Source organism: Anomaloglossus baeobatrachus, chromosome 2 (genome assembly GCF_048569485.1).
Source record: "Anomaloglossus baeobatrachus isolate aAnoBae1 chromosome 2, aAnoBae1.hap1, whole genome shotgun sequence".
NCBI classification, from domain to species: Eukaryota; Metazoa; Chordata; class Amphibia; order Anura; family Aromobatidae; genus Anomaloglossus; species Anomaloglossus baeobatrachus.
Window position 1 is genome coordinate 88,565,612 of NC_134354.1, and position 23,215 is coordinate 88,588,826.

At 44.4% G+C, this 23,215-nt stretch overlaps 2 protein-coding genes across 5 annotated transcripts in view; one reads left to right on the forward strand and one right to left on the reverse strand.

The window, feature by feature from the left end:
• Positions 1–23,215, reverse strand: part of CMSS1 (cms1 ribosomal small subunit homolog) — a 410,349-nt gene that overhangs the window by 346,549 nt on the left and 40,585 nt on the right. The gene's annotated exons all lie outside the window — the stretch shown is intronic.
• Positions 1–23,215, forward strand: part of FILIP1L (filamin A interacting protein 1 like) — a 342,688-nt gene that overhangs the window by 291,065 nt on the left and 28,408 nt on the right. The gene's annotated exons all lie outside the window — the stretch shown is intronic.

Sequence of the window (23,215 nt, forward strand, 5' to 3'; positions counted from 1 at the left end):
TAGCAGAGGTGACTTTTCTTTTTTACTGTATCCTGCCTATTTGGGTACAGATGTAGCAGAGCTGACTTTGTCATTTTGCTCCAAAATAGATTATATATTCTAGCGCCATTCAGTTTATGTGAAAGGACCATACGTAGACAGGCACCATAATCATGAAGAATAGAAGGCACAGACAGGTACAGGACAAGATAGGTCGCTGCCCGCGGATAGGTGAGGATACAATATATATAAGGCAGATTGTATATACTCATTATAGTTATTGCACTGTATATTACAAACTCAGCTCTGCTGCATTTGCACAGCAGTAAAGCAGAGCGATACTTTACCTCTAAGCTGAAAGGTTTCTGAATTTAGAGAACTATTATGGAAAACCACAAATAACCAAATATGATGTTTCAATGAGTTGTGCTATATGACAAAGCCAGCTCTGCTACATTTGTGCATTGACAGGCAGTGACAATGACAGTTTTTTTGGAGGGGTAGGTGTTATGTGAGAGCATTATGTAGGGCAAATATTGTCCCCAATAGTGCGATACGGATGATCAGATCGGAGGACAGTAGAAAAGCATCTCTGGGTCGGAGGCGTCCGGCGGTGGGAGCAGCGTGTAGCCTGCCCCCGTGCCTAAAGAGGATGTAGTGTGACCGGGATGCTCCGCTGGGGATTTTGCAGCATTCTTCAGTCACATGTTTTAAGCTAAATGATGGTTAAATCCGAAAAAAAAAGGAAAAGACAAAAAAAATCGGAGCGTGTCACTGGTGAAGGTCTCGCTATGTCGGTAAATAAGGTCAGAACTTCTCCAAAGTTCAGATTCCTTCCCGCACCATGTGCAACGAATTAGGAAAACAAATAAAAATGGCTTTGGGGTAATATTGGAATAATACAAGATATAGCAGGGACGTGGATGACGTGAGCGTGGCACTACAGGAGACGGAACGCCACGCTCTGCTCCAAGCCATTGTTCTTGACCAGACTAAACAAACACTGGACGGACAAATTAATGACAGGCTGGAGAAAAATCAGGAAGAATTAAAGATGAAGGAAAAATAAAGGCAGAATCTCATTAACAGAGGAGGGAGAAGCCTCTTATTAAAGGACGGGTAATTATAGAGCAGGGCTGAGAAATGGGTCACTGAGGCTCGTGGAGGAAAACTACCGAGTCATAGGGGACGTCCATTAACACCACTAAACCCTTAAAAAACAATACCTTTATAGGGGACGTCCACCAGGAAACCACAGCGGCAAAAGTCCACGTTTTGTGGTTTTGAAGCAATTTGCCGTGAATCTCACCACACACTTGTATAGCACCACTCTCCATTGCTGGGGAACTATAAGTTTCAGCCAGCTGGAATATTGTATCTCTAGTGGGCAATATTGAGTAGAAATAAAGGGGGAAAAAAAGAATATAGCAACAGTGCCCGAATCTACAAAATACAAACCAGTGGAGCCTGGCAGACCCCGTTGACTATATTGAGGTTCGTTGGATCTCCATTATGGTGTCCAGGAATTTCTAACAAAGCCTCCAACACAGCCTAAAGACCCCGTCACACACACAGATAAATCTTTGGCAGATCTGTGGTTGCAGTGAAATCATGGACATATTGTTCCATTTGTACACAGCCACAAACCTGGCACTGATTGTCCACAATTTCACTGCAACCACAGATCTGCCGCAGATTTATCTGTGTGTGTAAAGTGGCCTTTAGGCTCCATATGTAAGGCCGTGTACAGAGTCATACCGGGTACCATACCAGGGAGAAGGTCTCAATCCTTTTGGCATCCAATGGGCAATACCATGATTTCCTAGTTAATTACCGGAAGGCGAAGAAATCGGTTAATGAGTCTCATAGGAAAACCATGGGATATGGACTGCAGCAGCAAAAATTGGCTAAATAAGCAGTAAAATCTGCATGTTTTGCACCATATATCACCTTATGCATTTGAAAGGGTTAAAGTCTGCTTCATAAATAGAGATATGGTGGATTTAAAGTCAATTTTCACGCAGATCACATATGTAATGTAAAGCGGGGAAAATCCACAGCGGATCTTCCCAGTGTGAACAAATCCCACAAAGGAGGCAAAATTGCTCCTTTTCTGCCTGCATTGGTTTGTGTATGGCAATGGTATGAATCGGTGTAATGCTGTGCTATGGACCGTTACAGTACACAGTATTACGGTATATGCTATGAGATAGGCTGATCGAGGGGAGCCTGTGCCCATATGTGACGTAACAGCCCCCGGTACCATAGCTGATAAAAATAAGAAGGAACCATCCAAAAAGAGAGCCAGGACAGGAGGGGGGTATAATGACCATGCTCTTCACCTAAGGCCCCTTTCACACGTCAGTGATTCTGGTTTGTGCTTTTTTTTAAAGGTACCAGAATCACTGACATACGCAGACCCATTATACTGAATGGGTCTGCTCACACGTCAGTGATTTGTCACTGCACGTGTCTCCGTGCGGCGTACCCGCGTGTGCGTGATTGCTGCACGGAGACATGTCCATTTTTTTCTGGCATCACTGATGTTCCACGGACCACACAGTGGTGTGGTCCATGAAACACGTGCCAGAAAAAAACGTGCATTTAAAATAATAAACATTTTAACTCACCCGGCCTCCAGCGATGTCCTCTGCAGCCCGTCCTCCCTGCTGCTTCTAAGCCGGCTGATTACTGTCGCGCATATTCATTATGCGCGACACAGCCGACCCGGAAGCAGCTGCTGCGGGGGTCACCGCCGGCCGGATGCTGCGTCGCGGGAGCGATCAGCACCATGGACAGCGGGAGTGGGCGCAGGTGAGTTGATTTCTAAGTGCAATCACGGGCCACGGATAACGGAGCCCGGATTGCACTTAGACAACCCACGTGTGCCGTGATTCACGGCACACGCAGGGACATGTGCGTGTTTTACACGCCAGTGAAAAACGTCACTGTTTTTCACTGACGTGTGAAACGGGCCTAAAAGGAACAAGAAAACGGTTATGAAAGAAGAAATGGCAGCCTGTATTGTGCTAATGAATTAGTAGGGTTACGGTGGAAAATTGGATTCCTGGCTGCCGTCCTGCTCGGTTATCTGATCAGCCCCTACTCATGAAGGAAAGATCCTGAGATTAGAAGTACGGTATGTTCCCGGAGTTCAGTATATATTGTACGACTAAAAAGGCCAAAAGGCAGCAAAAAATCCCAAATGTTTAATAAAACTTTATATAGTTCAAGTAAAGCTACTAAAAATAATTAAAAACTAACAATTAACAGCATGAGTAATTGGTGCAGAAATTTTCTTCATCTTCTGCGAGAAAAAGTACCAAAAAACGAGGTGCCTTTTTGCCTCATTTTTGTGTTTTTTCCATGTGTTTTTCTATTGAAATCAATGGATGAAAGAGCTGAAAAACGCAGGAAAAACGCACCAAGATTTGACATGCTGCAGATATGTTACAAAACTGCACCAAAAAAAGCATAAAAAACCCCACTGTGTCCAGAGGGCCTTAATTGGCCAAATTCATATACAGGCTGAGTAATACCATAGAGGATGTGGAGCAGACGTATCCAGCTTGTAACAAGATGGAACATACAGAGTGTCATAATTCAGACATCCAAGACAGATGATGATAAGATGGGGTATGCCATTCTGCTGATTTTGTGGAAGTCAAGAAACGTAAAAACTACTGTAATTTAACTGCAGGGAATTTGGACGTCACCCCGCTACCTATACTGGGGTCTGTCAGAGTTCCCTATTAGATGTCCAGTATTTTTGGAGGACAAAGCCTTCAACACAGATGTGAACACAGCCTAAGTCTCCATACACGTGGCTGCCTACTGAGCCATGCTCTGCCGTGCTTCCTCTCCATACATGTGGCTGCCTACTGAGCCATGCTCTGCCGTGCTTCCTCTCCGTACATGTGGCTGCCTACTGAGCCATGCTCTGCCGTGCTTCCTCTCCATACATGTGGCTGCCTACTGAGCCATGCTCTGCCGTGCTTCCTCTCCGTACATGTGGCTGCCTACTGAGCCATGCTCTGCCGTGCTTCCTCTTCATACATGTGGCTGCCTACTGAGCCATGCTCTGCCGTGCTTCCTCTCCATACATGTGGCTGCCTACTGAGCCATGCTCTGCCGTGCTTCCTCTCCATACATGTGGCTGCCTACTGAGCCATGCTCTGCCGTGCTTCCTCTCCATACATGTGGCTGCCTACTGAGCCATGCTCTGCCGTGCTTCCTCTCCATACATGTGGCTGCCTACTGAGCCATGCTCTGCCGTGCTTCCTCTCCGTACATGTGGCTGCCTACTGAGCCATGCTCTGCCGTGCTTCCTCTCCGTACATGTGGCTGCCTACTGAGCCATGCTCTGCCGTGCTTCCTCTCCATACATGTGGCTGCCTACTGAGCCATGCTCTGCCGTGCTTCCTCTCCGTACATGTGGCTGCCTACTGAGCCATGCTCTGCCGTGCTTCCTCTCCGTACATGTGGCTGCCTACTGAGCCATGCTCTGCCGTGCTTCCTCTTCATACATGTGGCTGCCTACTGAGCCATGCTCTGCCGTGCTTCCTCTCCGTACATGTGGCTGCCTACTGAGCCATGCTTCCACATTTTTGCCATCCAATGAAGCTTGCCACAATGTATTTCTGTTGAATTTGTAAAGAGAATGACAGAAAACTCTGAAATGTGATACACCGTTCCATATGTTTGGTACCACAAAGATGACGTAAATGAATGGCATGCGGCCTGTAGCTCTGCACTTGTAGGACTACAAGTGCCAGCATGCAGATCTCGCACACCCTATGTTACAATCGCTGGCAAGGCATGCATTATCTTGTAAGATCTATAACACCTAGAGAGTGACAAGCTGTAAACCTGCGTATGATGCTATGGTGTCAGCACAGAATACTGCTGCCGTCTGCAAAGAACCTGGTTTAATGGGACTTTAATCATACAGGGGAAGTTTAATATTAATCCTCTGTGTATACAGCGACTGCATATTATCCGTGCAAAACAGGGAATTTACTCCCACGCTTCAGTTCCTGAACCAGCGAAGCTTCCAATCGACTTTCCTTTCCGCAAGCCAACCCCACACAAACAAGCCGGGGTCTATGGGGCGCTTCTTAATTTGTCAGCAGAGCTCTATAAAACAGGATGATGACAGCCAGCGCCAGCAACGCATTCGCAGAATACAGGCTGCCAAAAACAATGACTGCTGGACAGCAGCAGAGAGTAGTAATTCTCCAGAGTTCGGCACGGGTATTGATTTTGTCATCACACTGAAGAGATTGAGATAGTAAATTTATCTGAAGGAGTTGCCAGTCGTGCAATTACCCCCATGTAATCACTAGAACATAACCAGCAGTGCTTAAAAAGGACAACCTGTCACCAGGTTAAAACTGGCCAGGGTTTGCTTTTATTTTTTCCTGTTCCTCTCTTCGTTATTCTGCTTTTTTCTCTTTTATTTATTTATTTTTTTAAATCCATCATAAAATTCTAGAGATATGGGACTTTTATATTTATTGCTACTTTTTGGGGGCCTTTAAACGGGGTAGCGGATCATAGGATCCTCTGGGTCATGTCTTTAGACTGTGTATGTGGGGTGGTTACACGGGGTTGTGGCTCACAGGATCCTCTGGGGCGTGTCTGTAGACTGCGTGTGTGGGGGTTACACAGGGTCGCGGCTCACAGGTTCCTCTGGGGGTGGGTGTCTTTAGACTGTGTGTGGCGGGTTGTGGCTCACAGGATCCTCTGGGGCGTGTCTGTAGACTGCGTGTGTGGGGGTTACACAGGGTCGCGGCTCACAGGTTCCTCTGGGGGTGGGTGTCTTTAGACTGTGTGTGGCGGGTTGTGGCTCACAGGATCCTCTGGGGCGTGTCTGTAGACTGTGTGGTGGAGGTTACACGGGGTCATAGCTCACAGGATCCACTGGGGCATGTTTTTAGACTGTATGTGGGAGGGTACACGGGCTTGTGGTTTACAGGATCCTCAGGGGCGTGTCCTTAGACTGTTCCACGTCATGACCCTGGTAGCACCACCCCCTAGTAACCTAAAGATAGCACTAAATAAAGTGAACCATATCTCTGAAACGTTATGGCAGATCTGCCCCCGAAAACAGGGAGAATACTCAGGGGAGCAACAGGCATACAAGAAGAGTAAAAACTGTCCATCTTGGAGCTGGTGACAGGTTGTCTTTAAAGGGATATTACCATTGCCATAGATATTATCATATTCGGATTGTATATACAAGCAATTTCGCGATTTACTGCTTATTAAAATTTTCAGTTGTTCTTGATGTGTTGATACTTCGTTGCCTTGGCGACTGACCACTCGCTGGCACACAACAACCATGAAGCTGGCTGGGATCACTGGAGAGTGCAGTTACCTCCCAATCCCGGCCAGCTTCAGCGCAGTGCTTACAAGCTAAATAGAACTAAAGAATTAAAGTAGAACTAAGATAGAACTAAGAATAAGAATAGAACTAAGAATAAAACTATAAGCAAAAGAAAAGTGTTAATAACTCAAGAACGGCTGCAATATATAATAAGCTGTAAATTACAAGTGTGCTAGATATTGGCGGATTGTCCTTGTAAAAACAACCATTGAAGACGGGAGTAACTCTTTAATTTTTGCATTGAACGTACATATTGTCCTCCCCTTGTAGTCTATTTTGGGAGGGGGGGGGTTCTAGAGTTCTCTATACAGTATATGCTATATTTTACCTCGTTCATTAATCTGCTCAAGTCGGATTACTCTATAAGTGAGAAAAACAAAATATATCATTATATAAAGTAAACTTAAAAAGTTAGTAGGCATTGATGGGGTGGAGGGTTTTCTCATTCATCTCCTCTCTGCATTGCTGGATAGAAGATGGTGAAAGGACGCCTCATCTTCAGTCTGTCCTTCATATACCAGCACACTTTACTAAAAAGGAACCGTTTCCGATGAAGCAGATTAAAGAAGAAAAAAAAAATCCTCATTTGCTGCTCCAATTCCCTAGAGGTGCTGTGTACCAGAAATAAGAGAGTCACAGCCGGCAGAGAATCAGAACATCCCTCAAAGCCCCTCCAGCTGCAGCTCAGATGGTCTGGCAAGTACCTTACGTAGGAAAACACTTTCTAACTTCTACTTCCCCAATTCCCATGTACAGTCGGGTACGAGGGAGCAAAATTTATCCAGAAATGACTTAAAAAAACAACTAAAAAATGAATAAATAAGTTAGTAGGAGAACGTGTCTCTTGGAGAAGTTCCTGGGAACTTTTTATCCATATTAGGCTAGGTTCACATTTCCGTTGTTTTAAATCCGTCAGGTCCGTCAGCAACGGCAGTCGTTTTTTAGATGTCAACTGATGCAACGGATGTGTTTTTCACAGGATTCCTTTCACAGGAATCCTGTGAAAAAACTGATCCGTCGCGTCCGTTACATCCGCTGTGCGTCCGTTTTTTGACGGATCAGTCATGATCCGTTTGTGTTTGGGACAGCCCAGTGGGTGTGCCAAACATGCTGGGCATGCTCAGTAGAGCATGACGGAATCCAGCGCTGGATTCCGTCGTAAGACGGATTACGACGGAATCCAGCACCATAAACATCCATTACAAGCTTGACGGATGGCGACGGATTCCTGCGCGGTGCGTTAATTTTGATGGCCCGAAAAATGTTGCATTCTGCATTGCTCCTGCCCGGTGGTCAGTCAAAAAACGACTGACCGCGAGGCAGCGGATGCAACGCAAGGTCATCAGTCGCAATCCGCCACTAATACAAGTCTATGTATGCTAGACTATAGACTATACTATACTATTTATACGGAAATGTGAACCTAGCCTAAGACGTCTCAGAATCAAGTGTAATATGAAGATGGATAAAAGGCAACGTCACGCAGTACATAGTGGTGCACATACGAGGCGCACATATGAGGAGTACATATAAGGAGTACATATGAGGAGCACATATGAGGGTATATACGAGGTGTACATAAGAGGTGTACATACAAGGCGTATATATGAGGCGTACGTACGAGGTGCACATGAGGCGCACATTCAAAGAGTATACATGAGACGCACATATGAGGCGTATGTACGAGGCGCACGTACGAGGCGCATACACAAGGTGCACATACAGAGGCGTACATACAAGGCGTATATATGAGTCACATATTCAAGGAATATATATGAGGCACATATACAAGGCGCTCATATAATAAGTACATACGAGATGCACATATGAGTACATACGAGGTATACATATGAGGCGCACATACGAGGCGTATATATGAGGTGTACATAAAAGGCGCACGTACGAGGTGTATATACGAGGCTTACAAGGGGCACATATGAGGTGTGCATACAAGGGTACATACGAGGCTCACATATGAGGCGTACATACGAGCCGCACATTGGCTGGAAAGGATATGGAGCGCTGCATATAAACGCATCATCCTCCACTGTAAAGAGACAGTGTGAAGAATATGTCCACCTCAGACACCATTTCTTAGCTTCTTTATCAGGTATATTTAAAAAAATAATTAAGTAAAATTATAAATTAAAAAGAATTGTCTCAGTGTTACATGGGTACATTTAAATTTTGCTTGTAAATTAAAAACAAAAAACAACTTTGCAATTTTACTGCTTATTAAAACTTAGAATTCTTGGGAACAGACAGGACTTTTAACTATAGTTTACAGCTCATTGCCTAGGTTACCGGCCACCTCTGCAGTTTATCAGCAGTGGCCAGTTTTCTAAGTAATTTTGCTATAGAGCTAGAAAGTGCTGCTCTGAGGCCCGATCACTGAATTCAGCCTCAGCCCGACCACACTCCCCCTTTTTTTGCAGAGACAAAGCTACTTCTGCTTGTAGAATCGAAAAGGAGTTTGGGCCAGTGGCATGATAATGATAGAAAGACCACTACTCGTGGCAAGCATGAAGCCGGGAGACAGAGGATAAAAAACGTGAAACCTTTAATTCTGTTGTATTTTGGTCTAGAGCTGCATTCACAGTTCTGCTACACGTCATTGGAAACCACCAAGGAGCAAACATTTTTAACACCTTAGTAAAGCTCCTATAATGTAGCGTAAGAGTAGGGATTTCCCACTTACAGAGCCTGTTATTATGACACATCAATGCTAATCTCTAAAGCAAACTGCGCAATCATTGAGCCAGTGAGGAATGCAGAGATTTCAGCTCTGAAGGTTACTAAAATGTTGACTGCGGCTGTAAATTCAAGAACTCTACAAGATAAGTAATGGCATGTATTTGCAAAGTAGCTCGACAATTTCTGCAGATTAATATGATAAGTAAAATTTGAACTGCAGATCAGAGGCGCATAAGGCCACAATTTTTAGAATAGCACAACTGTATCCGAAAAATACTGTATAATCATTAGAACACAGGGCTTTGTGCTTACAAAGAATACATGGTATCACGCATTGGTAAGGGTCATGCGAGTCTCTTTTTTCCAACCTTTCGCTGAGAACTAGAGCCATCAGTCTCCCATTGGTATAAGCTTGGGATGGGTCTAGTAGCAGACTGCTGATACAGATCGGTGTGGTCTTCTTTGGCCTCCTTTAGGCTAAGAGTTGTATTTATGGGTTTCTCCATCAAGGACTATTTCAAGAGAACCTATCACCAGCTTTTTTCCCTGATGAGCTGCGAATACTGTATATAAGAGCCCAGGTCGCTCTGTAGAATGTAAAAAAACCCTTTATAATACTCACCTCGGGGGCGGTCCAGTCTGATGGATGTCGCTGCTCTCGGTCCGACGCCTCTTCTATTTTGTGCACTCGCCGTCCTCCTGCCAAACCCCATATGCATGACACGTCCTACGTCATTCACACAGAGGCCACCGTTGCACTCCTGCGCATACACACTTTGATCTGCCCGGCTGAGAGCAGAGAAAAGTACTGTAGTGTGCATGCGCAGGCAGTCTGACCTTTTCTCGCACATGCACATTACAGTACTTTGCTCTGCCTTCAGCATGGCAGATCAAAGTGCGCCTGTGCAGGAGAGCAATGGAAGCCTTTATGTGAACGACACAAAACGCGTCATGCACACGGGGGTGGGCAGTAAGCACAAGATGGAAGAGGCGCTGGACCGAGACCAGCAATGCCTATCGGACCACCCCATAGGGAAGTATAATAAAATTGTTTTTTATATTATACAGAGCAGCTTGTGCACTTACGGTATATACAGTATTCTAGAATGCAGCATATAAGGTCTTACTGGTGGTGATCGTAGCTTATAAGGGAAAAACCTTGTGACAGGTTCCCTCTAAGTAGTGTATAACTCCTTTAAGAATATCGGCACATACCAACCCAACACAAGCAAAGCCAAGAGGAAATTTACTTTGCGTGTACACGAGGATCATACACTCTCAGGCTTTCACACCTCCGTTTTTTGCTATGCGGCACAATCCGGCACTTTGCAGGAAAATCGCAACCGTTTTTTTTTGCTGCCGGTTTCGATTTTCCTGCATAGACTTTAATTAGTGCCGCATTGTGCCGCATGGCCTTGCGTTCCATCCGGTTTTTGCCGCATGCGGCAGATTTAGCCGATGCGGCGGCCGGATGGAACGTTGCCTGGCACGTTTTTTCGTGCGGCAAAAAAACCCGCATCGCGCCGCATTCGCATTCAATGCATGCCTATGTCGGCCGGATGCGGCAATAACCGCATCCGGCCGCCGCATGCGGTTTTTGCCACTGCGCATGCTCAGTAGCATGCCGCAAGCGGCAAAAACCGGACTGACCGCAAAGGAAAAACTTATGCAAAGGATGCGGTGTTTTCACCGCATCCGTTGCATAGCTTGCACAGCCGGATTGAGCCGCAGAGCTCAAGCCGGATGTGTGAAAGTAGCCTAAGCGGACATCACTATCATGGTGTGAACAAGGCCTAACAATGTGTCACCCGCGTCTTTTGCTTTTAAGCCCTAGTCAAAATACATTCACCCCGCTGTGTCAGTGATGGAATAGTTTGATAATCATGGAAGGCAGAATAGTTACAAAAGGGATCTGCACTTTTCACCTGCAGGAAAAAACAAAAACATGACATTTTGTATGGAAGAGACTTCAATGGATGCGTGTCTGTACACCTGCCTGTAAAAGGTGTTCTACCCTGACTTCTTAGTATTTGTTAAGTGTTCATAATGTGCTGCCAAGATGTCAGACATATAATGTACCAAGTTCTCGACACGACAAACAGCCACTGTCCGTGCCAGGTCTGAGAACGATGCCAATTACTTCACCGTGTACAAGTGATAACATGAAGCCGCCCTCATCAATAGCGCTGAACAGCAATAAGAAGAAACCTTGTGTCACCAGCATAAGAATTAGGAAATGTCTTAAGGTTACGTTCCCACGATGGGTTTTCGATGTTGAGTATTTTCTTTGGTCAAAAATGCATTTTGGGCTATGTTCCCACGATCCGGAAACACTGCGTTCTGGACTTGGTGGGTCTTCTCCTGCGGAGACACTGGTGTCCTGGGCGGGAGAACGCAGCGTCTGTGCCCACGGTCAGGGTTCTGGGCGCTGTGGACTTTAGTTGTGTTCTCCCGCTGAGTACACTCACATCTCTGCAAGCATAAATTGTCAGACTTCAGCGGCTTCAGGAAAAAGCTGGCGTTTTTAGCCTTGAAGCGGCGGTTTTGTCATCACTTTTGAGGCACCTTCCCTTATATATTCTTTAGGAGGGCAGGCAACTTCATGAGCCTGTTACGTACATTATTCGCTCTAGGGTTTCTTTTGCAGTTTACTACTTGTTAAAAATTGCAGATATTAACATTTTTCTTTTATTTGCAGATTGTTGACTAGGAGACCGACCACTACTGCTGTCTTGCTAGCTAGCACTGTGCTGAAACTGGCTGGAATTAGGAGGTAGCAGCCCTCCCCAGTGATCATGGCAAGCTTTAGAACAGGCTTTACAAACCCAATAGGAAAGAGCTTGTAAGCAATTAAGGCTGCTTTCACACATCAGTTTTTTGCCATCAGGCACAATCCGGCAAAAACCTGAAAAAAAACGGATCCGGCGTCTGTTGCCGCCGGATCTGGTTTTTCCCCCATAGACTTCTATTAGCGCTGGATTGTGCCGGATGGCCTTGCGTTCCATCCGGCTTTCGCCAGATTCGGCAAAATTTGCTTGTCCGGCAGCCGGATGGAGCGTTGAGGGGAACGTTTTTTGTCTCCGGCGAAAAACCATATGGCATGTTTTATAATGGAAGCCTATGAATGCCGGATTCGGCGTTATGTGGCAAAAAAAACGAATACAGCCGCCGGGTCAGTTTTCTTTGAACTGAGCATGCTCAGTATCACAACGGATCCGTCAAAAAACTGAAGGAACTGATGGAAAAAACTAATGCAACTGATCATTTTTTCTGCCGGATCTGTCACATTAGTTCTTTCGCCAGATCGTGCCTAATGGCAAAAAACTGATGTGTGAAAGCAGCCTAACTTGTTCTGCTGTCTAGCAGTGATAGTCGGTCTCCAAGGCAACGAGCTGTAAACAAAAGAAAAGTGTTGATATTTCAAGAAAGGCAGAAAATTTTAAAGGCTTGCTGTCAGCATGTTTTTGCTATGTAATCTGAGAACAGCATGCGGTACAGATTTCAGTGATGTGTCGATTATTACACTGTGTGCTGTTTCGATACAATAAAAGTTTTATCAATAAGTGATTAACACTGCCGGACTAGATGCCCGCATGCATCCTGGTTCAACCATGTGCCAAGAACTGATTAGCAGCTTACTGTCAATATACAATGTACACAGAAAGCTGCTATTCAGGGGTGTAGGTGGAGTTAGCCTTTTGAGCTCTGCTACATCGCTACATCTAAACACTCTGATTGTATCACAAGTGCTGCACCCAGTAAACTAAGCAATACATCGCTGGAATCAGGGTCTCTTGCCCCAGATTATGCTGCTCTCAGATGAGGCAGAAAAAAACTGAAAATAGATTCCCTTTAATAAGTAATAATAAATTGCTTATATTTACAAGCATTATCTGACAATACTCATTCATGAAGATGGGAATATCCCTTTATCCACCTAAAGAGAATTGTTTAAAATTTAGTGGTACTGCAGTTCAGCTTCTTTCAGCTGCATGTATTGGCCCCAGGATAAACCACGGCCTCGGCCCTTCAGTGAATGGGGATGAGCGGTAGTACTGGGCACAACTGTACATGGGACTAGCTGCTATGTGTGAATAAATGGTAAACAAGCTCGGAACACCCCGTTGCGCCCCATTATTTTCCTGACCTGTGAAGGGTTTTGGCTGCCAGGCCTGCACTGAGAACATACTTGCAGCCTCACCCCGAGTATAGGCCATCAATGTATATCTGTAACAAAACATCTTACATGGACTGTCCCTTAAACGACAATCTTATACAGAATTAATATTATATTGCTGGGGGTCCAGCTACTGAGACCCAAACCAATAATGAGAAAAGGGGGACCAAAAGGCTCATGTGCATGTGCAACCACAGCTCAGACCACCACTAAAGACAGCGGATTCATCAGTGGTCGCACATGCTCAGTACAGCTCTATTTACACGAGGGACTTTAGAATCCCTCCTCTCGTGATCATTGGGGTCCCAGCAGCCGAACACCCCCATATCTAAAAGATAATCAACATCATGTGACCGGACAACTACTTTAGGCCTCATTCAAATGTCTGTGTGTTACATGTGTTCTAATCGGGATTTTCACAGATACAAAACGTACCCATTAAAGTCTATGGTGCTGTCCACGTCTGAACTTTTTTTTTGAGGGGTGACATGGCCCGGATTCATTAAGACTGGCGTTGTACATGCCAGTCTCAATGATGGGCTTGCATTAGTAAGATGCACGTAATTCATTAAAAAGTGCATGCGTCAATCATCATGTTCCTTTCTGACTGTTTAATCAGTAGGAGAAACTTGGAATTTTTTATTTTTGCAGAAGAGAAAAATGGACACAATACTAAGGGTATGTGTACATGTTGCTTTTTTTTTTTTTGTTTTGTTTTTTTAGCGCAGTTTTATCACAAAATAGAAGGATTTCCTAGTGCCAGCAAAGTGAATGAGATTCTTAAAGGGGTAGTCCACTACTTGGAGAATCCTTTCTCATTCCCCTTGTTCACCCCAGAAAAATAAATATGCCTATACTCACCTCTGGTGCGGCCGCAGTTCCAGCAATGTACAGAGCTGCGTTTCCAGGACCCCGCGAACAAACAGTGCCGGCTTCCTTCACCCCGCCGTCGGATATTTCAGGAGGGAGTCACATCGCTCGCATTCTGCTAAAATATCCGAATGTGGGGAAACATACGCCAGGCGCTGATTGTTATCACACGCAAGCTCCGAGACCAATGCCGCAACGAAGGGGAGTATAGGCTTATTTATTTTTATGGGGGTGAACAAGGGGAATAAAGTAGGGGTTGTCCAAGTAGTGGACATCCCATTTAAAGTCTCATTCGCACATTGCTTATATTTTTCCTTGAAGATTTGAGCAGCGTGACAATTCTTCTTTGAGCTTTTTTGCATACTTTTTACCTATTCTAATTCCAGTTTTTCGATTAGAGTATGTGCACTCGTTCAATATCATTTGCTACAAATATTTCTTTGCAAAGACTGAAGTGTTAGCAGGGAAAACACAGTTTAAAATATGCACTTTTTGAAGACTTTTTCCTGCTAAAAACGTCAGTATTTACAGCAGAAAGGTCTGTAACAAATACATCTGACAGTAGCATGTTATAGGCAAAGAGATCCTGAAACTAACCATGTTTATCTTAGATCACTGTGTGCAGCCATTCTGACTTTATCTCAGAATTGAGAGTAGTAGAGCTGGGAGCTGTCCCCGCCCACACTATGATCTCAATAGAGATTGTGCATGGACTGTGAGGTGTCAATCATAGCAGGGGGCATAGCAGAATTCTCTGCACCAGGCACTGAGTCACTCTAATGTCAATCACAGAGCAATAAACCCTTTAGCATGGGTAAACAATGCAGGTAAGAGAAACGCAGATGTCTTTACTTTTTTACCCCTCGCAGCATGCTGTCCTCAGCTTACACTGTAAAATCCTGGTGACAGATTCCCTTTAAAGTGTAGATGACGTTTTCATTTTTATTTCATAAATCAATAGTACACCACTATTTATTTATAAAAAATAAAATAAAATGAAGGTTACACTTTCACATATGCACAAACCCTAATAGTAAAAATGGATACATGGCCCAAAAATGTATGAAAATCCGATCCAGGAGTTTGAGGGAAAAATGAATCTGCATGCAAAAAAAAAAAACCCAAACATTTTTCTGAACAAGGCCTTAGGAGTATATATTGTGTATAAAATAAAGTGCAGTATGTGGAAACCAGTAAGAGAGCGCGCCATGCCGGCTTCCATCTGATGAGTGACAGTGCTGCTAAGTACTCCGTGCTGAAGGAATAAGCTTCCAGCTCTGCAGGGTTATCTGTTACAACTCTGGGTATTTCCAGATTAAATAAATATGAGGACACACACTATGTGAGAACTGCTGATGAAATGCAGGTGGTCCGCTGGCGTATGTATCGCTGTATACCACATGTGGATCAGAAAGACATGACATCACCATAACAGAATCTGCATGACACCATCAGAAGTAGGATTACATTATCTGGCCTGCGAGCAAAACGCCGCTCACTAGGAAGCATCATCTGGTCCGCGCGTCTACCTCCAGAGAGCGTCTGAGACACAAATAGCATTTATGGAGAATGCGTATAAGCGAGGGTGCATGTGTGGAATTGACATCATTTTACAATTTAGTATTACGTATGTACTGATGAAAAGCTAATTAATATACAGCAGACGCTTATTAAGGAGTCGGAGGGTAGAAAAACAATAGGGAATCTTGAGTCAGAAGTTACCACATTCACAGATAAGTGGCGCTGACAGCTGCCTCTTCTGGAACAGACACGTGGCAAGTCAACCATGTATATTCATCTTGGAGTGGCCCAGTATGGCTAACGACTGAGTAGACGTCCATCTAAAGGCTACTTTACACACTGCGATATCGGTACCGATATCGCTAGTGTGGGTACCCGCCCCCATCTGTTGCGCGACACGGGCAAATCGCTGCCCGTGCCGCACAACATCGCGCAGACCCGTCACATACTTACCTGCCCGGCGACGTCGCTGTGACCGGCGAACCGCCTCCTTTCTAAGGGGGCGGTCCATGCGGCGTCACAGCGACGTCACTGAGCGGCCGCCCAATAGCAGCGGAGGGGCGGAGCTGAGCGGGACGTAACATCCCGCCCACCTCCTTCCTTCCGCATTGCGGCCGGGAGGCAGGTAAGGAGAGCTTCCTCGTTCCTGCGGCGTCACACGGAGCGATGTGTGCTGCCGCAGGAGCGACGAACTACATCGTTACTGCTGCAGTAATGATAATCGAGAATGGACCCCCATGTCCCCGATGAGTGATTTTGCACGTTTTTGCAACGATGCAAAATCGCTCATCGGTGTCACACGCAGCAACATCGCTAATGCGGCCGGATGTGCGTCACAAATTCCGTGACCCCAACGACTCTGCATTAGCGATGTCATAGCGTGTAAAGCCCCCTTAAGACCTCGTGCACACGTTAAGTATTTGGTGAGATTTTTTTACCTCAGTATTTGTAGCCAAAACCAGAAGAGGGTGATAAATACAGAAGTAGTGTACGGGTTTCTATTGTACTTTTCCTCTGATTGATCCACTCCTGATTTTGGCTACAAACACTGAGGTAAAAACTCACCAAATATTCAACATGTGCATGTGGCCTATGGCTAAATCCAACCAGTTTTCTAATGGAAACCACTGTACAAAGCGTTCTTTCTTTGGGGAGTTTTTGGTTTCCTAGAGAGTTTTTGAAGAGTTTTTAAAGCATTTTTGGATTTTTTTTGTTCTATAACTTTTTTTTGCAGCATTTTGGTTGGATGGTACCTAGTTTACAGCAATTTCATCAGGAGACACTTAAACTGATATGTATTTTATTTTCTGCCACCAGGAGTGTTTCAAAACCTGAAGCAGAAAAAAGCCCTCAAAAGATGTGACCAGCAAAGTGGTTTTAACAGGAAAAATAATATTCCAAGCATTTTTTGGGCGTCTTTTGATGCAGACCTGCTCTAAAAGACTTCTCAAAAGCCTGCATGTGCACATATATTAAAGAGATCGTCCACTAAACAGAGAGGACCTATCCTGAGGATAGGTCATCAATGTCTGATCGGCCGGAGGCCTACACCCGATACCACCAACGATCAGCTATTCTCGATGCCGGCAGCAGAGGGCCAGATATGGTTCCAGGACTGCTCAGTCTTCTGATAGTGGCTGTGGCCGGGTACTGTACATCCATCTCCTATTGGTTTGAATGGGAGGTGGATGTGCAGTCGGCTGCGGCCACTAACAGAAGATGGGGCAGCTCTGGAACTGAGCTTTTCTGGCTGATGCCAGCACTGACAACAGCTAGTGGGGGTGCGGGGTCTGGCCGATCAGACAGTGATAACCTATCCCAGGGTTAGGTCATCAATTTTAAAGGGAATCTGTCACTAGGTTTTTCCTCTGATATCTGAGAGCAGCATAATGTAGAGACAGAGACCCTGATTCCAGCGATGTGTCATTTACTGAGCTGTTTTCGGTCATCTTGATAAAATCAGTGTTATACAGAGCTCATGAATATGCTGGACTACCTGGCAGCAGCAATTTTATTTTTTACTTCCAATGTCCAAATACCTAAAATCACGTTTTGTCAATATGTCGATACCTTGCGATCGTTCCTCACACTCTTGTACGGGTCGCCAGTGTCGGGACTATAGTTGTTATATATCTCGTTTCTCGTATATATTTTTCATGGATCTCTAGTTATCAATGTGCATTTCAGATGATATTGAGAATTCTGCATTCAAGAGCAGCATATATTTACAGATGTCTACATGCGTTATGATCCTCCCATTCAACCTCATCTCCGTTCTGCTCGTTACCAGTTTTTACTTTGTTGTTGCACTTACACTATTATTGATTGTCAAACAGATGTCCTTGAAAAAGACATTTACATAGTGTGAATCACTGGATTTTATCTGCTTGTTACACTACTGGATCAAATAAAAGTTAACAGATTGAATGAGCCAGTTTCCATTCCTCTCTATAATGGGCTTTCATGGTGGAGAGATGTTTGGGCCGTGATCCTTTCCCCAAAAATAAATCGTCCAGAACATTGCTGCTGGCTTCTCCTGAAATTGTTTGTGATCCAAATCATGTATTTATAGGTCCGAAAAAAAAACAAAAAAAACCCCCAGCATATGGATATCCTCTTAGGGCGGCTTTGCACGTTGCGACATTGCACGTGCGATGTCGATGGGGTAAAATCGAAAGTAACGCACATCCGGCGTCGCAGTCGATATCGCAACGTGTAAAACCTTTTTGATACGATGAACGAGTGCAAAAGCGGCGTTAACGTATCATCGCTGCAGCCTCCGACATTTCCATAATGCCGATGGTGCGACAGGTACGATGTTGTTCCTCGCTCCTGCGGCAGCACACATGGCTGTGTGTGAAGCCGCAGGAGCGAGGAACATCACCTTACCTGCCTCCCGGCTGCAATGAGAAGGACGGAGGTGGGCGGGATGTTTACATCCTGCTCATCTCCGCCCCTCCGTTTCAATTGGCCGCCTGCCGTGTGACGTCGCTGTGACGCCGCACGACCCGCCCCCCTAAGGAAAGAGGCGGGTCGCCGGCCAGAGGGACGTCGCACGGCAGGTATGTGCATGTGAAGCTGCCGTAGGGATAATAATCGCTAAGGCAGCTTTTACTAGATATCGCACGTGCGACGGGGGCGGGACTATCGCTGCAGCATCGGTAACACATTGTTACCGATGTCGCAACGTGCAAAGCCCGCCTTAGTGCTGTCCATCTTGTACTGTTTAATGGGTTGGAGAAACTTTGTGTGTATGTATATATATTATATATAACCTCTATATACACATGCATACATATTTATATATGCATACATATATATATATATATATATATATATATATATATATATATATATATATATATATATACACACACACACACACACACACACACACACATATATATGTATATATATAAGAATATAGTTTTAAGAGCCAGTCAAGGACTAGCGTCGCCCCCAGATTCTACATGCACCGCTTTAGTTGGCTGACAGATTGCTCCCTATGTACACACATGGGTGAGTCCCGCCAATCAACTGGAGAGTGGCAGGGAGAGGCGGCGCCAGACTAGCCACATCTATTCCTAAGGTCCTCAAACTAGATTTTCTCCAAAGCACATGACAAATTCAGAGAAAAACATACCTGGGCACTGCACGGGGTATAGCCAGCATGAATCAGCTTACAGGTTCCTTTAAAGGGAATCGGTCACCAGGTTTTTGCTCCCTCATCTGAGAGCAGCATAATATAGAGACAGAGACGATGTGTCACTTACTGAGCGGTTTGCTGTCATTCTGATAAAATCAATTTTTTCTCTGCTGCAGATCTAGCAGGTATACAGAGCTCATGAATATGCTGGACTACCTGCAGCACGCTAAGTGGTCCTCTAATGATAATCTCCTGCTGATTAAACAGTGATTTTATCAAAACTACACTAAGCTGCTCAGTAAGTGACACATCGCTGGCATCAGGATTTCTGCCCCTACATTATGCTTCTCTGAGATTACGTGGCAAAAACCTGGTGAAGGGCACATTTCGAGCAGTTGGGAAATTTATATTCGGTTTATTATTAGTCATTTAATGTGCAAGTGGGGTGCCAGTAAGTATCAATCAGTGGATGTAGTAAAACGGGTGTCACATCATAGCATTCTAAATAACGCAAGGTTTCATATGGCATAAAAATTGTTCCAAGTGTTGAGTTAAGAAAACAAGTGTCAAGGGGAATCAGAAATATGGTGTTTAGGTGAACACTGTAATTTTTACCCTGACAATAGAGGGGTATATGTAGTTTGCGAATATTGGGAGTGGGGGTAGGGGAGGACACATCATTGGTGCAACCTGTGCCCAAGAGGTTAGGGAGCCCATTTCTATTTCCAAAGCAAGTGGAATTGGGCATTTTGATAGGTCTATATACTGTTCTTGTACAGGGGCCCTTTTCTGTCTGTGTCCCTAGTGGAGTGCAGTATTGTATAAGACATATTTGGATGCCTACTGACAGGATCTTCAAGTGTGGAGACTCATGTTAATCGACATTACATACATTACCCTATACTCTGAAGTAAACGTCTTATTATAATCTGACCTAATAAAACACATGATTATTCTAACTAAACACGTGTGAGAGCAACCAATTTGGCGAAACCTCTGGCTCTGGTCCAGGTGTGTGCTTGTGCCAGCCATGAGCATAATTCCTGTAAATCCAGAATGTCAGGATATAGGAAAGATATATTGTGTATGAGATCATACCGTGCAGGAATCCATCAGCGCCTCCATACAGAGTGTTAGCCACGAGAGCGCTCCCCTCTCCAGTCCTTTCAGCACAGAACTATCAGGATACAATAGCTATTAGTGATGCCTTGTTACTCCATGATCCTCTTTTGGAACGACAGCTGTCTTTAATTAGCCACCCCCTTTTCCTATACTGCCAATGTAGCACACAGTTTATTATATACAGGTGCATCTCAATAAATTAGAATATCATCAAAAAGATAATTTATTTCAGTAATTCAATACAAAAAGGGACACACATATATTATTATAGAGTCATTACACACAGAGTGATCTATTCCTATATATTATATAGTCATTACACACAGAGTGATCTATTTCTATATATTATATATAGTCATTACACACAGAGTGATCTATTCCTATATATTATATAGTCATTACACACAGAGGGATCTATTTCTATATATTATAGAGTCATTACACACAGAGGGATCTATTTCTATATATTATATAGAGTCATTACACACAGAGGGATCTATTCCTATATATTATAGAGTCATTACACACAGAGGGATCTATTCCTATATATTATATAGAGTCATTACACACAGAGGGATCTATTCCTATATATTATAGAGTCATTACACACAGAGGGATCTATTTCTGTATATTATAGAGTCATTACACACAGAGGGATCTATATTATATAGAGTCATTACACACAGAGGAATCTCTTCCTATATATTATAGAGTCATTACACACAGAGGGATCTATTTCTATATATTATAGAGTCATTACACACAGAGGGATCTATTTCTATATATTATATAGAGTCATTACACACAGAGGGATCTATTCCTATATATTATATAGAGTCATTACACACAGAGTGATCTATTTCATGTGTGTACTTCTGTTAATGTTGATGATTATGGCTTACAGCCAATGAAAACCCAAAAGTCATTATCTCAGAAAATTAGAATATTATATACGACCAACTGAAAAAATTATTTTAAACTCAGAAATGTTGGCGCCTACTGAAAAGTCTGTAAAGTCTGTACAGTAAATGCCTCAATATTTGGTCAGGGCTCCTTTTGCATGAATTACTGCATTCAATGCGGCGTGGCATGGAGGTGATCAGCCTGTGGTAGTGATGAGGTGTTATGGAAGCCCAGGTTGCTTTGATAGCAGCCTTCAGTTCGTCTGCATTGTTGGGTCTGGTGTCTCTCATCTTCCTCTTGACAATACCCCATAGCCACAGTCTGATCTTCAAAGTTGTGCCGTCATGCCATAACAATACACTCCGCACCCTACAATCATGCTGCTTGAGGGCCAATAGGCGTTGGAAGGGACACCTTTCTACATTTTCAACATCTTAGATGCCAATGCCATGATACACTATGGTATCTAGAGGGTTCAACTAGTGCAATAGGAGCTGCCTCTGATTTACAGCAATAAAGATACTACTGCAAAATACAGCTGGTACCTGAGAGGTCTAAAGCAGGATTAGCCCCAGCCAACTCCATACACGCAGTATATATATATATAAGAGGTGATCCACTACATAGAAAGCATAGAGACCACATCGATTTAAAGCAGGGAAAGAAGGCTTTTTCTAAATACCTTCTTTTTCCAATTAAGTGGCATTATAGCTGTCCACTCACCCCCATTACGTGACCAGGGCTGCAGTGACCTCTGATGTCCGGTGATGTCACGTCAACTTCTGGAATTGGAAGTTGACCCAGCCTCCCTGAGTGACTGGCCTGTGGGCGAAATTTCATCGCTCGTCACAGCATCTCGCGTGTTTGCGGTGCTCTGTTAAGCGGTGAAGGTGACAGAGCGCGAGATGATGGTCTGTGATATGTGATGAAACTCCGCACACAGCCTAGTCACTCAGAGAGACTTTAACGGGCTTTACGCACTACGATATATCAAACGATATGTCGTCGGGGTCACGTCGTTAGTGACGCACATCCGGCCTCGTTTGACATATCGTAGCGTGTAACACAAATGAGCGACTGTGAATGTGCAAAAATACTCACTTTATCGTTGCTCGTTGACATGTCGCTCATTTTCAAAAAATCGAACGTCCTTCTGTGCTCCGGTTGTTCATCGTTCCCGAGGCAGCACACGTCGCTCCGTGTGACACCCCGGGAACGATGAACTGCAGCTTACCTGCGGCCGCCGGTAATGTAGAAGGAAGGAGGTGGGCGGGATATTTACGTCCCGCTCATTTCCGCCCCTCCGCTTCTATTGGCCGGCAGTTGTGTGACGTCGCTGTGACGCCGAACATCCCTCCCCCTTCAGGAAGTGGATGTTCGCCGCCCACAGCGAGGTCGTTCAGGAGGTAAGTACGTGTGACGGGGGTTACTGACTTTGTGCGACACGGGCAACAAATTGCCCATGCCGCACAAACAATAGGGGCGGGTGCAATCGCAAATGCGATCGAACGAGATAGCGACACTTGTAAAGCAGTCTTTTGTCTCGCCTTGGTGATACCTCGTCAACTTCCAGTTTCAGAAGTTGACGTGATATCACCGGACATCAGAGGTCACAGCAGCCCGGGTAATGTGATGGTGATGAGCGGACAGCGATAGCACCGCTCACAGACTTAATTGGAAAAAAATAAGTATTTAGAAAAAGCCTTCTTTCCCTGCATTAAATCGATGTGGCCACTATGCTTTGTAGTGGACCATCCTTTTAAAGAAATTTCAAATATAGCCTTTGGGCAAAAATTTATACTGGTAGAAAACTTCTTTAAGCAACCTGAAATTATTTTTAGAGTTGTCTTCTCAAAATAAGTTTACAATATATCCACATTTACAGTTTGTATTATTTTCATTCATTATAAAACTT